The following is a 13,838-nucleotide window of genomic DNA, read 5'->3' on the forward strand; positions in this document are numbered from 1 at the left end:
TTGATTACTTTTGCTTTTTTTACATCATAGCATCATAATCATTATCTGATGCACTCCATCACCAAAGAAGTAATTAAGAGCATACAACAGTCTCAAACCATAGTTTTCCCAGTTCTCTATTGAGAGGAGAGAAACATGCTGATGTTTGCATTTAATCTGAGTTCAGCTGCCTTTTAGCATTAGTTTTATTTATATTCACTTAGTCATTATATATGTATATGTGTGTGTGTGTGTATATATATATACATATATATATATAATTCTCCTGATTCTGCTTTTTTCACTCTCCAAGTTTGTTGAATCCTTCCCATGTTTCACTGAGTCCCTCATAGTATTTGTTTTCCATGTGTAGTTTAAATATAAAAGTGTACACATTTGCTTATAATTCAGTCACATCCAATAATGTTGCAAAAGCTGGTTAAAATCCAAGACATTGTGGATTTCTTTTTGCTGGTGAGTTCAAAACCAGCTACCCAAACGTGCTCAACTTTAAGGAAGTATCTATGGAAGGAGTAAATATCCCATATAAGGGAGGGTAGGGGTAGGAGAAAGGTTTAGCACTATGTCTTCATGAAGAATAGCTCGGCTCTAGGAGGAGTCAATCATGCCAACCATGTAGAGAAAATCCCTTTTGGTCTGTAGAGAGAGTTTACATTTTGGCCAAATAGTCTCTTGCTTAAAGAATCACATATGGCACTGAGTCATTTGGCTTTGTGGTGCCCTGAGTATACATTCCTCTCACCAAGCAAAGCCACAGAGTTTGCTGTGTTTCAGGTGCTGCTATGAAAGGAAACCATCCCTAAGAGACCATTGATATCTGCTGGCAAAGGCTGAACAAGGGGGTCATGCATGAGTAGTTTCCTTGCTAATGTTTTGGCATGTCATGATTACACACTGCTAGGTCTGTCAGAAAGCTACCTGTTGCCAATAAGTGTTGTACATGCCTGTTTTTATTAATTTTCTTTTTTCCCTTCAACTATAGAAATCATGATCTATTGTCTTTAATAAAAAGAGAAAGCAGGAACACTGGGGGTTCCTGACAAGCCCATTTGTGTGCAAAGGGGGTCAAAGGAGGGGAGGAGGAAGATTCCCATCCAGACTCAGACAGAGAGAAAAGTATATCATCAGATTCTTTCAAATTTGTGTCATGTAGCTTCATCATAAAAACCTAGTCCCTGAACATTTTACTTTCCCAATCAAGACTAAGCAATATAGTTACCAGATAACTTTTTTAAAAAAATAGTCCCAATGAAAACACAAAATTTTCACACCATTTTATTGCTTGATTTACTTAATGTCCCAGAGGTTCAAGTGGGTTTATGATTGGGTAGTAAATGGAAACCACAATCATCTTTATTTAATGCTATACTGGTATTTCTGGAGCTGTCACTTCTCTTAAAATCCCAGTCCTGAAAATATTTTCCAATGGAATCCCAGACAAGTCTGTGAGCCTCTCCTTCTGCCATCTACAAAATGGGAAAATTCTGCCTGAGATTAATTCTGGCCTGCATAGTACTTTAAAGATTAAAATGCACTACACAAAAGAGCTAAGCATTAACAATACGGAAAGAATTGGGAAATATGACCAAGTGCAGAGCAATAATAATTAATGAATACACTAGAAGATGAGCCTTTTCTAAAAATAGTCTAGCTATGTGATTCATATAAATTTTAAGGTTAATGTTGAATTTTCTATGATAATCCCTAAAGGATCTATATACTGGTTTACCTGAATGCAGACTCTAGCAAAAAGCAAATGGCTGGGCAATGCCATGGTGTGTTATATAAAAAGGAGAAGCTCATTTTAAAAATTAAAATAATCCAAGTTTGGTGGGCATGCATATCTTAAAGCATAAAACACCAATCTCAGACTCTTTATGATTGTTTAACTTTGTTTTTCGGTCAATCAGTCAGTTTATTGAAGTCAGCAGATAGTGTGGGCTCATTTTATAAAGAGGACTCTATTGGGTTATGACCCAATAACCTAACTAGCATTGCTATTGTAATAGGAGAAGTGGACTCCATATGCACAGAGGAGCCACACCAATGGTGGTGGCTGTTGTTGTGTAACTCAAAGGGAGGCAAACTAGACTTGCCCTCTTCTCCTGCCACTTCCCCAAGGGAGAATTTAACTCCTGCTTGTAAGCAAGAAGTTCAGACTGAGGCCACTCTGTTCTCCTCAGAGAGAGGAGGGGTATTGGACTAGAAGAATATCTATCTACTCCCTTAAATATGGTTCATCAAGAGGATATAATCGTGTTTGAGCTAACTTCTGGTTTCTTGGTTATTTCTGGAAGGTAAGAGAGACTTCAACCTCTACATGTTGACCCCTTTCCTTAAAAAAACACCAGTTCCACAATGAAAATACATTGTAAATAGCAAACAAAAAAAAAATCCATTTACTCAAATGGTAGCAGAAATCAGAAAAGATATACAGAGGAGAATACATACCATACAATACTAAGTGAAGGAGCTCTCCTACTGGGAGTCAAATAACTCAGTTCAACCAAGAGAAAATGTCCTGGATCATACCCAAGGAGAAACTTCCTGCAGTCTCTAGTATAGCCAGCTGGAAATAGGGACATGAGAGACTGCCAGTTCTTCTCATGTCTTCCTAGTCTTTACCTTCAGAAACCTGAAATAGGGTTGGCTTCTTCCATCTTCTTTTTCAAAGCTGGAAGCAAGAAACAACTTGACTCAAAGATTGATGAGTTACCCAAGGGGACCCATCTTGAAGAGTCCTAAAAAAGGACTAGCCCAGAAAAGTCCCAAAGAGGAAAAGGCAAAATCTTCAGCTCTTTCGCCTTTTATGTAGGACAGGCCCTTTACCTATACCAATAAGAGAAAGTCCCATATCAGTGGGATTTGGAACAGGGGTTTCACTCTTCCTGCTGAAGGCTGATGAAAGAAGGAAATATTTCTAAGAATTTTCTACCCCTAAGACATATTCCATGAACCTAAATTTTCAACTTCTGGAGTCTGGGATCACTATTATCCAATATTCCCTGAAAGTTATGACTAGAGAGAGGTAATCAGGGTTTTGTCCCAGAGGACCAAAATTTAGGGGATGATGTACTCTTTCAAAAGGTAGAAACAACTGAGCTTAGCACCTAGTTAACTAAAAAAAGTTATTTAAAATAGGAAGTTTCCAAAAGGCACTTCATCCCTACCATAGGCATTTGCACCCTGAAAGACCCACTTCTCCTTCTAGCCCTGGTCCCTCCCTTGGTGTCATCCTCTCAACAGCATTTGCCTAGGTCTTTCCCCAGGCAGGCCTTTTGTCCTAATGCCCCAGCATCTTGCCAAAGTCTCCTCTTATCACCTGAATTTGTCTTTAAAAGCTGGTTTGAGGGTGCCTTTCATGCTGTTTGCCCTAGGCACAGGTTAAAGCACCTGTTCCATAAACCACAATAGCTATCCTTAATTTTGCTTTCTCTCCAAAAAAGATACATTGTTATGAGACAATGGAAAGTAAGAGGTTGGTAGTCAACCATAGGAGTTGGGATCAAACATTAGTAATCAACAATGGGAAATGGGTTAAGTCAGATTCAGAAGCAAGAAGAATGAGTACCCTAAAATGGAAACAATAAAACAGAGAACTAACAATAATCAGAAACAGAAAAAATCAAACAAATGACACAAAGCTTGGGCAGACATGACAAAAGAAATGAGTTGCCATGAAGTGAATTGGAGTGTACTGGCTCTGTTCCCTCTTACATCCTAAAGAGACCAGCTGGCTAGGATTCAGGAACTGGGCTGTGGTCAGAGATTAAAGAAAGACTTCAAGCTGTCTAGGAAATGGTATGAGACTTTATTTATGAAAAATGTTTTTGCATTTATTGTCCAATCTGCTGCCTCATAATTTTAAAGAGATGTCCAGTAGTCTGCTAACACACCTTACAGAGATGCCCTGTCTCAGGGGGGAAAAAATCTCTCACTTCATTTTTGTTATTACAGAAAAATGGGTGAAGGAGGTAGGTCTCACCTTGCTCTGATTTGTGATGTCCAGTAGTCTGCTAACACACCTTACAGAGATGCCCTGTCTCAGGGGGGAAAAAAATCTCTCGCTTCATTTTTGTTATTACAGAAAAATGGGTGAAGGAGGGAGGTCCCACCTTGCTCTGATTTGTCAAGGGATTTTTCTCACCTGTGTAGTAAACCAAGTCTGAATTAAAAAAACCAAACAAACATTGGTTTATACCTACATGAATGAATTAGTTGGGACTAAGGATATGAGAATGGAATTCAATTATTATTTTTTCTGAGCCAACTTTAATTTGGTTATATCTATCTATCCGTCTATTTATCTACACATACACACATATGCATGTATTTGTTATTCAGTCATTTCAGTCATGTCCAACTCTTTGTGACCCCATTTGGGAAGAAAAGATACTAGAGTGGTTTGCCATTTTCTTCTCTAGCTCATTTTATAGATGAGGAAACTGAGGCAAACAGGATTAAGTGACTTGCCCAGGATCACATAGCTAGTAAGCATCTGAGGCCAGATTTGAACTTAGGAAGGTGAGTCTTCCTGACTCAGGTCCAGAGTTCTATCTACTGTGCCCCCTAGCTACCTACACGCGCGCGCACACACACACACACACAGCAACAGAGACAGAGATCTAATAGAAAATCTACATTAAAAAAGGGGGAAAACTGAAAACTGGATGGAGCAACAAATACTAATGATAAATACCATGATATCTGTGATGGTGAAATTATAAGAAGACTTTGGGCCTATAAAATGTAAGGAATCACTAATCTTATTTCTGCATTGGAAAAGGGAAACTTCCTTGTTTCTGTCACATTAATAGTTGCCAGAAGCTGTCAGCTTAAACCTCTCCCTCCACGCCCAATGTGCTGTTTTTGTCATCACCGCTATTGTATTTCTTCATTCATTCAGACTACATTGGATCTATTCTGTGTCAGGATTTCTGCAAAAAGATGAAGCAGTCCCTGCCTTCCAGGAGCTTACACTCTACTTCAAATGAAAGACATCATTATTCATAGTGCTTAAAGTCTTTTGAGGTCATGCCTGCATAGACCAACCTGTGATCAGATATTTTTTTTTCTGCACAGCCTGATATGCCCAGTGATCAAAAGCACTTTGACACTATAACAACATTAGGGAAATAATGTTTGCTATACCAAGAATAATCTCCCCTCCAATTGTCTCTGTCCCATGCCTCCTATGGGGCTTAACTCACAGAATCACGGAATTTGAAAGTTTTAAAGCACCTCAGTGGCCAACTAATTCAGGGGCTGGCAAACAATGGTCTGGAGGCCAAATCTGGCCCACCACCTTTTTTGTACAACCTGTGAGCTAAAATGTTGGGTTTTTAAAATTAGTTTTTATATCATGGATCTTGCAAAAGCAGGATTTGGGCCACAGGCTATAGTCTGGTGATTGTTGATTTAATCCAGCCTATACCTAAAAAAGGATTCTCCAACACAAAACATGAAAAGCAGCAAGAAATGATGTGATATAATAGAAAGGATACAGGATTTGAAGTCAAAGGACCTGGATTCAAATCCTGGCTATCACTCCCTTCAAGTCCTCAGTTTCCTCATCTGTAAAATGAGGGGGCTCAGAGTAGATGACCTCCAAGGTTCGTGTTATATCTAACAAATGATGCTCCATCTTTTACTCAAAGGCCTCCAATGAAGGAGGAACCTACCACTTCATGAGGCTATGCATTCCACTTTAGGTTAGATCTAATTGTTGGAAAGTTTTGTTAGAAAGCTTAAATGGCATCTTGTACCCATTACTCCTGGTTCCATCCTCTAGTCTCAACTCCAACAACTGGACCATTTCTCCTTTGTCTACTGTATTGTATTTACTATCTATACAATGCCCTTTAGCTTTTGATCAAGTGATATACCTTATACATCAATAGCCCAGTTAATTTTTCATCTCCCTGATCAGATTGTGAACTCCTCAGTGACAAGGACAACACTGTATACTTCTCTGTATCCCTACTCCCTATCTCCACCATCCCTGCCAAGGACCTAGTGCAATGCTAGTCATAAGACCATAGAATCATAAATATATAACTAGAAGGTAACTTGGAAATCATTAAGTTCAGTACCCTCATTTTATAGATGAGGAAATTGGGAGAGAAAGTAGGTGAATTGCCCAGGGTCACATAGCTAATATGAGTCAGGATTTGAACCTAGTTTTTTTTTTTTACTTCAAGCCCAGTGCTATCTACTGTGCCAGACTGCTTCTCAGATATTCAATACATGCTTGTTTATCTGGCTTAGCAAAATGTCATGATGAAACTATAATTACAATAGGCAATAAAGAAAGACATATTACTTCTTTTGAAAATTTATTTTATTTTTGATTTATGAAATAAAACAAGCATTTCCATAAGACAGTATGATAAAAAAATATATAATTGCACATTACTTCTATAGAAGACAGTGCTGAAATAATAGTAAGAACTTTTTGTACCCTTTTTATTCATCTAAACTATCTTTTAACTCAAAAACTGAGTTATAAGCATGACATTTTGCCTTTTCTTGGGGAAAGATCCCAGATATTTTTCAAAACCTCAGCTCTTAATTTTTTTATCTAGAACAGATGATTTGGGGAGAGGAAAGAGCACACAGAGATGTACAAGTAGTATGTCCTCCCCAGGAGGGGCCACTAGCATAAAAGTCTGGAATGCACTTGGCTTGGTAACCATCACAGCAAGGCATTCGAAGTACTGGATTTTGTGTTGTGCTTCCACAGATATAAAATTAGGCCGACAGAAGTCTGGATCTGGGCCCTTCCTCCATCCTGCTAACTTGTAGAGCACTGGTAGCCAAAAGCTTTTGGAACAGTTGTCTCTCCCTAGATGCTGCCATTCATTTCTGTGGGAATAGGACCACTTACATCTAATTACAGTTTCTGCTCAAATTTCCTGGACAGATATGACAGCAAAAACTTCTGGCTAACTGGTGGGGAGACCTTTAGCTGACACAGCTTATGAAGTAGCTGGCTTTTAGTAGAGTAGCCTCAACTTTTAAAAGCAATTTAAAACTCGCATGATTATATTCTGCAGTATTTAAAGGAGAGAAATAGGTAAAAGAGAAGAAAACCAGGAAACTATAGAATGGAAAATGAAATGTCATATGTACAAGATTGTTTGAGAACTGATTATTAATACTATGGCACTTTTTTTAAGCTTGATGGTAAATGGCAATATATGTGTTCAGGTCACACACAGGTATTGACAGTTATTGATATGACAAGTATTGGCTGTGTGACTATGGGCAAGTCACTTATTATCTTACTGCTCTGGGGAATTATTATTAAATTATAGAGATGGTGCTAATCTTCATTAGAAGAAATTTCTTTACCCAGAGTTCCTTGTGCCATTGAAATCCCAGGTATGATCCAAAAGAAAAAATGGATAATAACTAAGAAGTATTTTTTTTCCTAGCCTCCATGGGGAATATATGAACTAAGCCAGGAACCCTCCACCTCCAAACAATAATGACTTCTTGCTAGATAGGACCTCACTAAAGCTGATGGGTGTAGTAGTAGTTATAGTAGTGTTAGTGGTGCTGATGGTGGTGGTGGTGGTGGTAGTAGTAGTAGTAGTAGTAGTAGTAGTAGTAGTAGCAGCAGCAGCAGCAGAAGCAGCAGATATAAATGTAGTAGATGATGTAGTAGCATCTCTGTACCTCCAACAATGCCCCTTGGTAGCTGTGGTGATCATGCCACCCCAAAGTGCCTTCAGGCTAAAACCAGTGGCTTTCTACTCTACTTATAACCTATACTTTTTCTCATTTCCCCTTCTTATTACTTAGTCAAAAGGAACTCTAATATAGTCTATAAGCTTTGAGTGTGTAAAGTCCCCTAGGGCAAGACTACCTGTTCACTTCAAGGTTCTAAAGGTACCAGTGAGGGGTTGGGGACAAATTCTCTAATGTTATGAGCTTGAGATAATATTAACTAGTGTTTAGTGGATGTGTCATTTAACCAATTAATATAAATTAACTTTTATAAAGGGATAGTTATTGTTAATATAAAATAGGAACAGAAGTTACAAAATATTTCTCCCCCAACACTTGGGAGTACACTCTCTGCAGTATCATCTCTGTCCCTGGAAAGGGTGGGATCAAACTTAAAAGAGTTTCTACAAAGCATTTGCCTTAGCAAATTTACTTTCAAATTCAGCATAGCCAATGGATAGAGTTGCCGAATTGCTTCCAGTACCCAACTTCTTGGCTTTGGGCTCAATCAATTGCTGTTGATTGAGATGTACTCTCAAACCAGTTTTGTCTGCCTGCAAATTCTGGAATGGATTCTAGATCTAGGACCTCTGGTGATTCACTATCCTAACCTTTAAAAACTCTCAAGGTTATAACTGTCTCCAATATACTGTCACCTAAAATTGGGGTAAAATACAAAGAAACAAAGAACAGAGGCCCATATTCATGGGGCATATGTCAGCCCAGTGGGTTAGGCAGGAAAGCAAAAAACAAACAAACAAAAAACCCAATGCAATCACTTTGGTGGGATATCGCCTTTTGAATGCATCCCAATTCCAGCTCAGCAGCCAATCAAATACAATAAACATTTAAGTACCTACAACATGACAGGCATTGTGCTAAGTGCTAGAGATAAAATTAACAAAATGATAGTTCCTATTTTCAATGAGCTTACAATCTAAAGGGAGATACAACACACAAAAGGAGGAAAGAAAGCAGGTTGGGTGGGGAAAGGATAGGACATCTGGAGTATTCAGTATGGAGACATTTTGTTAGATAGTGTTGAAACCAGGTAGGGCAGCAGATGCAAAGTGGAATGATCCCAGAGTGCAGTTTCTGTCCTCTATAAAGGAAGATATTGGGAGGAGGCTGTCAAACAGAGGGGAGAGGAAGCTGAGGGAGGTTGAGTAATTAAGTCTTACATTAGCATCAGAATAGGGAGTTTAGAAATGATAAAGTTATTCCTGGAGGAGCATCTTGTTCTGTGGAGTTGAAATAAAGCCAGATATTAGATGCATTTTGGAGTGGCCATTGGAATGGCATTGGATTGCCAATGAAGCAGAGTGAAATTCTGGGGATTTCCCATCCTGATCTTCCATTAACCCCCATAGTGCCTACTCTATGGTTGCCCTCTTGATTTCTTCCCATGTGTTTGTTTAAAGACAAAATATTCTTTCTAACTAACATAAATACCTTAATCATCATTTTCCCATTGCAATGACTATGGGTAGAATAAGGCCTGGTTACATACCTTTCCAGAGCTAGAAATTTTACAGTCCTTTACAAAATCAAAACAGGTATACTTGCCATTTGTCAATATACATCACCATTATCAAAATAGCATTAACACTTAAAATAATGAGGCGATTATCCCAACATCCCGAATAACTATCCCACAGTACAATTTACTTCAAAAGATATAGTAAATTATGTTCAGTAGGCACGGCATAATATTGAGCATCTTTGGACAGTCTGCTTCAGGAATTGAATATCCAAATTATATTAAAGACATATTTCAAGTATACTTAATACTAGTACATGCATATCCAAAGGACACAAGCAAATAGGCATGAGCAAGAAAAAATCCCTAGCAATAATAATATTAATAGCCCTTTGTAAATACAAAATATGTGTTAGCGTATATGCAAATAAACAGCAAAATAATACTTAGCTAACAGAAAGACTTCCAAGACTAAATAAATAACATTGTCACAAAACAAATGTAAACAGCAAAATAATGAAACAGAAATATAATTCAGAACACACAATCATTAACATATGTATCCATTTTTTGTTTTTGTTCAGTTGTTTCAGTTGTGTCAGACTCTTGACGACCCCATTGGGTTCTTGGCATAGATACTGGAGTGATTTGTCATTTCCTTTTCCAACTCATTTTACAGATGAGGAAACTGAGGCAAAGAGGGTTAAGTTATTTGCCCAGGGTCATACAGCTTGTAAGTTTCTGATGCCAGATATGAACTCAGGAAGATGAGTGTTTATAGAAGACTCTGGCAGGAGGGCTTGCTTAATCCTTTTCAGGGCTGCTCACCCACCTTTGGTACTCACCTGTCACCACTCAACTTTCACCTGTAGCTCCAAGAAGCTGTGACATGCCCTGTGGCCACACCCCAGCAAAGCCATTTTGGAATATAGGCTAAACCAGATTGAGGGTAACTGACAGGCCTCAAACCCATCAGTGAGTTAGGGGGATATCTACCCCAAACATGTGAAGACTTCTCCCTGCAGAATGGGGTAATGAGAACAACTTGTTCCAGTGGCCCTGAAGGCAGCTGAAGCAGGTGATGTAGAGAGCTTAGATCTTAATGAGACATCAAAGATGCCAACGTGATCATCCAATGCATCATCCTGAGATTTGTCTTGCCACTGGACTTTGATAACTCTGGAAGAGAGAGTGAGACTAATGAATGCAACTCTGCCTCACTTAAATCCAATTCACAAACAAGTCAAGACATCACTTTGTGATGTCATTGGTCCTCTTCAAAAAATAAAGGGTGAGGGGCGGCTAGGTGGCGCAGAGGGGAAAGCACCGGCCCTGGATTCAGGAGGACCTGAGTTCAAATCTGGCCTCAGACACTTGACACTTACTAGCTGTGTGACCCTGGGCAAGTCACTTAACCCCTGTTGCCCTTAAAAAAATAAATAAATAAATAAAGGATGAATCACAACAACAATAAATATAATAAATTACATGCAAGGCAGCCATCACATGGGCAAACATTAGTATTGTCATCTGGCTACATGTTTTAGCTATGACATTATAAGTTAGTCTGTTCATGTATAGGATGGATCTATCTTTCTTATGACTAGCTGAACTGTCTGTCCCTACATCTAGTCTAATTAATGGTATGGGATGAGTACCACCATCAGATCTATAGGCTTCCATTACTAAACCTGAAGGCCAAGGCTGAATTTAAATTTTTCTAGGCTCTGTGCAATGTCTCTGTACCTTAATAACTGTACAGTTAAAGGTCTAGGCAGGAGAGGTGCTGCCTCTGGGTTATAATACATAGGTTCTTCTTCAATAGAAGCATCACTTTCTGAGTCAGGAGCTGGTTCATACTGTGTATTACCAGTGGCAGGTCTTACTAACTCAGAATCCACTAGGTCAGTTGTCCATCACTTCTGTCATCTTGCTCATCAGAGAGAATAATTATTAACTCTGCATGGGCATTAAGTTAGACTGTGTTTAGTTGTCTTTATAGAACCCCTGCCACTCTCTTGGGCTATTCTATAAGCTGGTTGTCTTGTTTCTTGACAATTTAATAAGAAGTAGTTTTATATTAATCTGCTTTCTTGTGTGTCCCTTAAACATCACGGTCTCTCAGCAAAATTGTTTCCTTCTTGAAAGTCTTGACAATGAACTGAATCACATATCATAGTGCCATTTTTTCTGTCAGAATTCTTCCAAGTTGCAGTCATACCTAATTGTTAGGTTTCCTTCAACATTTCACTCAACTGAAATATGTACCGATTGTGAGTTCTTGCATATTCTCCATTTTTGGAGTCTCCAAATGACACAACAGGTAGGAGTAGTTCTTGCCCAAACATCGACGAGTATGGTATAGAACATGTGGCATCATTCCTGGTAGAATTTTATGTATGTACTAGAAAGGCTATGGGTTGACTCCACTGAGATTTTTTGTTCTAGTCTCAATATTTCTAATCTGTTCAATAGTGTATGATTAAAATGTGCAGGCTAGGTGTCTCCCTGGGGATTGAAAAGTGTAGTTACAGTCTTCTTGATGCTTGCTAATTTCCTAAAGTGGTTTGTTCAAAAATCTCTTCCTTGGTCCCAATGGATATTGGTAGGGATTGACTGTGCTAAGAATAATAGAGCTTTCTGGTTCCTGGTTTTGGATACATACACATACCTGGTGTACAAAGACAAACAGGACACTTTTGAAAGTGCCACACATGGTACCAGAAAATAGCCAATGTTACCAAGCACATATCACCATAGGGCCACAAAAGAACCAGTGATTGCTTTAAAAAAATGTATTTAATTAATTTATCCATTCATTTATTTATGCTTATTCATTCATTTAAAATGTATTCATTTAGTTAGTAGATGCTTTCTAATTCCAATTTCTGCCATTGTCTCAACAGAAAGGTACTTTTTAGAGAATGGAACATGAGTCATTTAGGATTTTAAAAAGTGTTTTTAATTCTGAACTTAAATAGCCCCCCCCACAAAAGGAAGGGGGCAATCCACACACAAAAGAAAACGGAAGAATATATGAAAGCATGAATTTACATGAAAGCATGCATCTACCACATGCTTTCTGTAAAGTCTATAATGAATTATATGTCACTTTGAAAAGTGTCCTGCTTGTCTTTGCTTTCTTCTGAAGTACCTTCTCTTATCTTCTGAGTTTTTAAACCATATTTTATTTTCCCCAATTATATGTAAAAAACAATTTTTACATTCATTGTTTTTTTTAAAAGTTTTGATTTCTGAATTCTATCTCTCCCTCTCACCCTTCACCCCACCCTGAAATGACAAATAGTCCTATATAGGTTATATATATGCAATCATATAAAGTATTTCCATATTGGTCATTTTGTGGAAGGAGAAAAAGGAAGGAAGGAAGGAAGAAGGAAGAAAAGGAAGGAGGGAGGGAGGGATGGAGGGAGGGAAGAAGAGAGGGAAGAAGGAAGGAAAGAAAAATAGTATGTTTCAGTCTATATTCAGACACCATCAGTTCTTTCTCTGGAGGTAGATAGCATTCTTCATCATGAGTTCTTTGGGATTATCTGGATCACTGTATTGCTGAAAACAGCTAAGTGACTTATGGTTGTTCATTATACAATATTGCTGTTACTGTGTACAGTGTTCTCCTGGTTCTACTCATTTCACTCTGTATCAGTTCATGTAAGCCTTTCCAGGTTTTTATGAAATCATCTTGCTTGTCCTTTCTTTTTTGTTTGTTTGTTTGTCATTTCTTATAGCACAGTAATATTCCATTATAATCATATACCATAACTTGTTCAGACATTCCCTGATTGATGGGTATCCCCTCAGTTTCCATTTCTTAGCCACCAGAAAAAGAGCTGCTATAAATACTTTTGTACAAATAGATTCTTTCCCTTCTGCTCCCTCTTCCCCCCTTTTAATTTCTTTAGGATATAGATCTAATAGTGGTATTGCTAGGTCAAAGGGTAAGCACAGTTTGATATCCCTTTGGGCATAGTTCCAAATTGCTCTCCAGAATGGTTGAATCAGTTCACAACTCTACCAACAATTCATTTGTGTCCCACTTTTCCCACATCCCCTTCAACATTTATTATTTTCTTTTTCTGTCATATTAGCCAATCTGATAAGTGTGAGGTAGAATCTCAGTGTTGTTTTAATTTGCATTCCTCTAATGAATAGTGATATAGAGAATTTTTTATAACTGTAGATAGCTTTGATATTTTTGTCTGAAAACTACTTCTTCATATACTTTGACCATATGTCAATGCGAAACAACTTGCACTCATAAATTTAACAAGAGGCCTTTATCAGAGATATTTGCTATAAAATTTTCCCCTAGTTTTCTACTATCCCTCTAATTCTTGTTGCATTGGTTTGTGCAAAAACTTTAAATTTTATATAGTCAAAATTATTCATTTTATATTTTGTGATGCTTTCTACATGATTTGAGCCTCAATTCTTCCCTTATCTATAAATAACAGATAAACTATTCCATGTTCTCCTAATTCTAGTGTGTATTTTTAAATCATTACAATTGACTTCTTGTTTCTAACATTACTTGCTATCTTCTAATTTTTTTCAATTTTATGATCATGTTTTAATATTTCTTGCTGTATAATGGACATACTTTCTC

Source organism: Dromiciops gliroides, chromosome 2, assembly GCF_019393635.1.
Source record: "Dromiciops gliroides isolate mDroGli1 chromosome 2, mDroGli1.pri, whole genome shotgun sequence".
In the NCBI taxonomy this organism is placed as follows: Eukaryota; Metazoa; Chordata; class Mammalia; order Microbiotheria; family Microbiotheriidae; genus Dromiciops; species Dromiciops gliroides.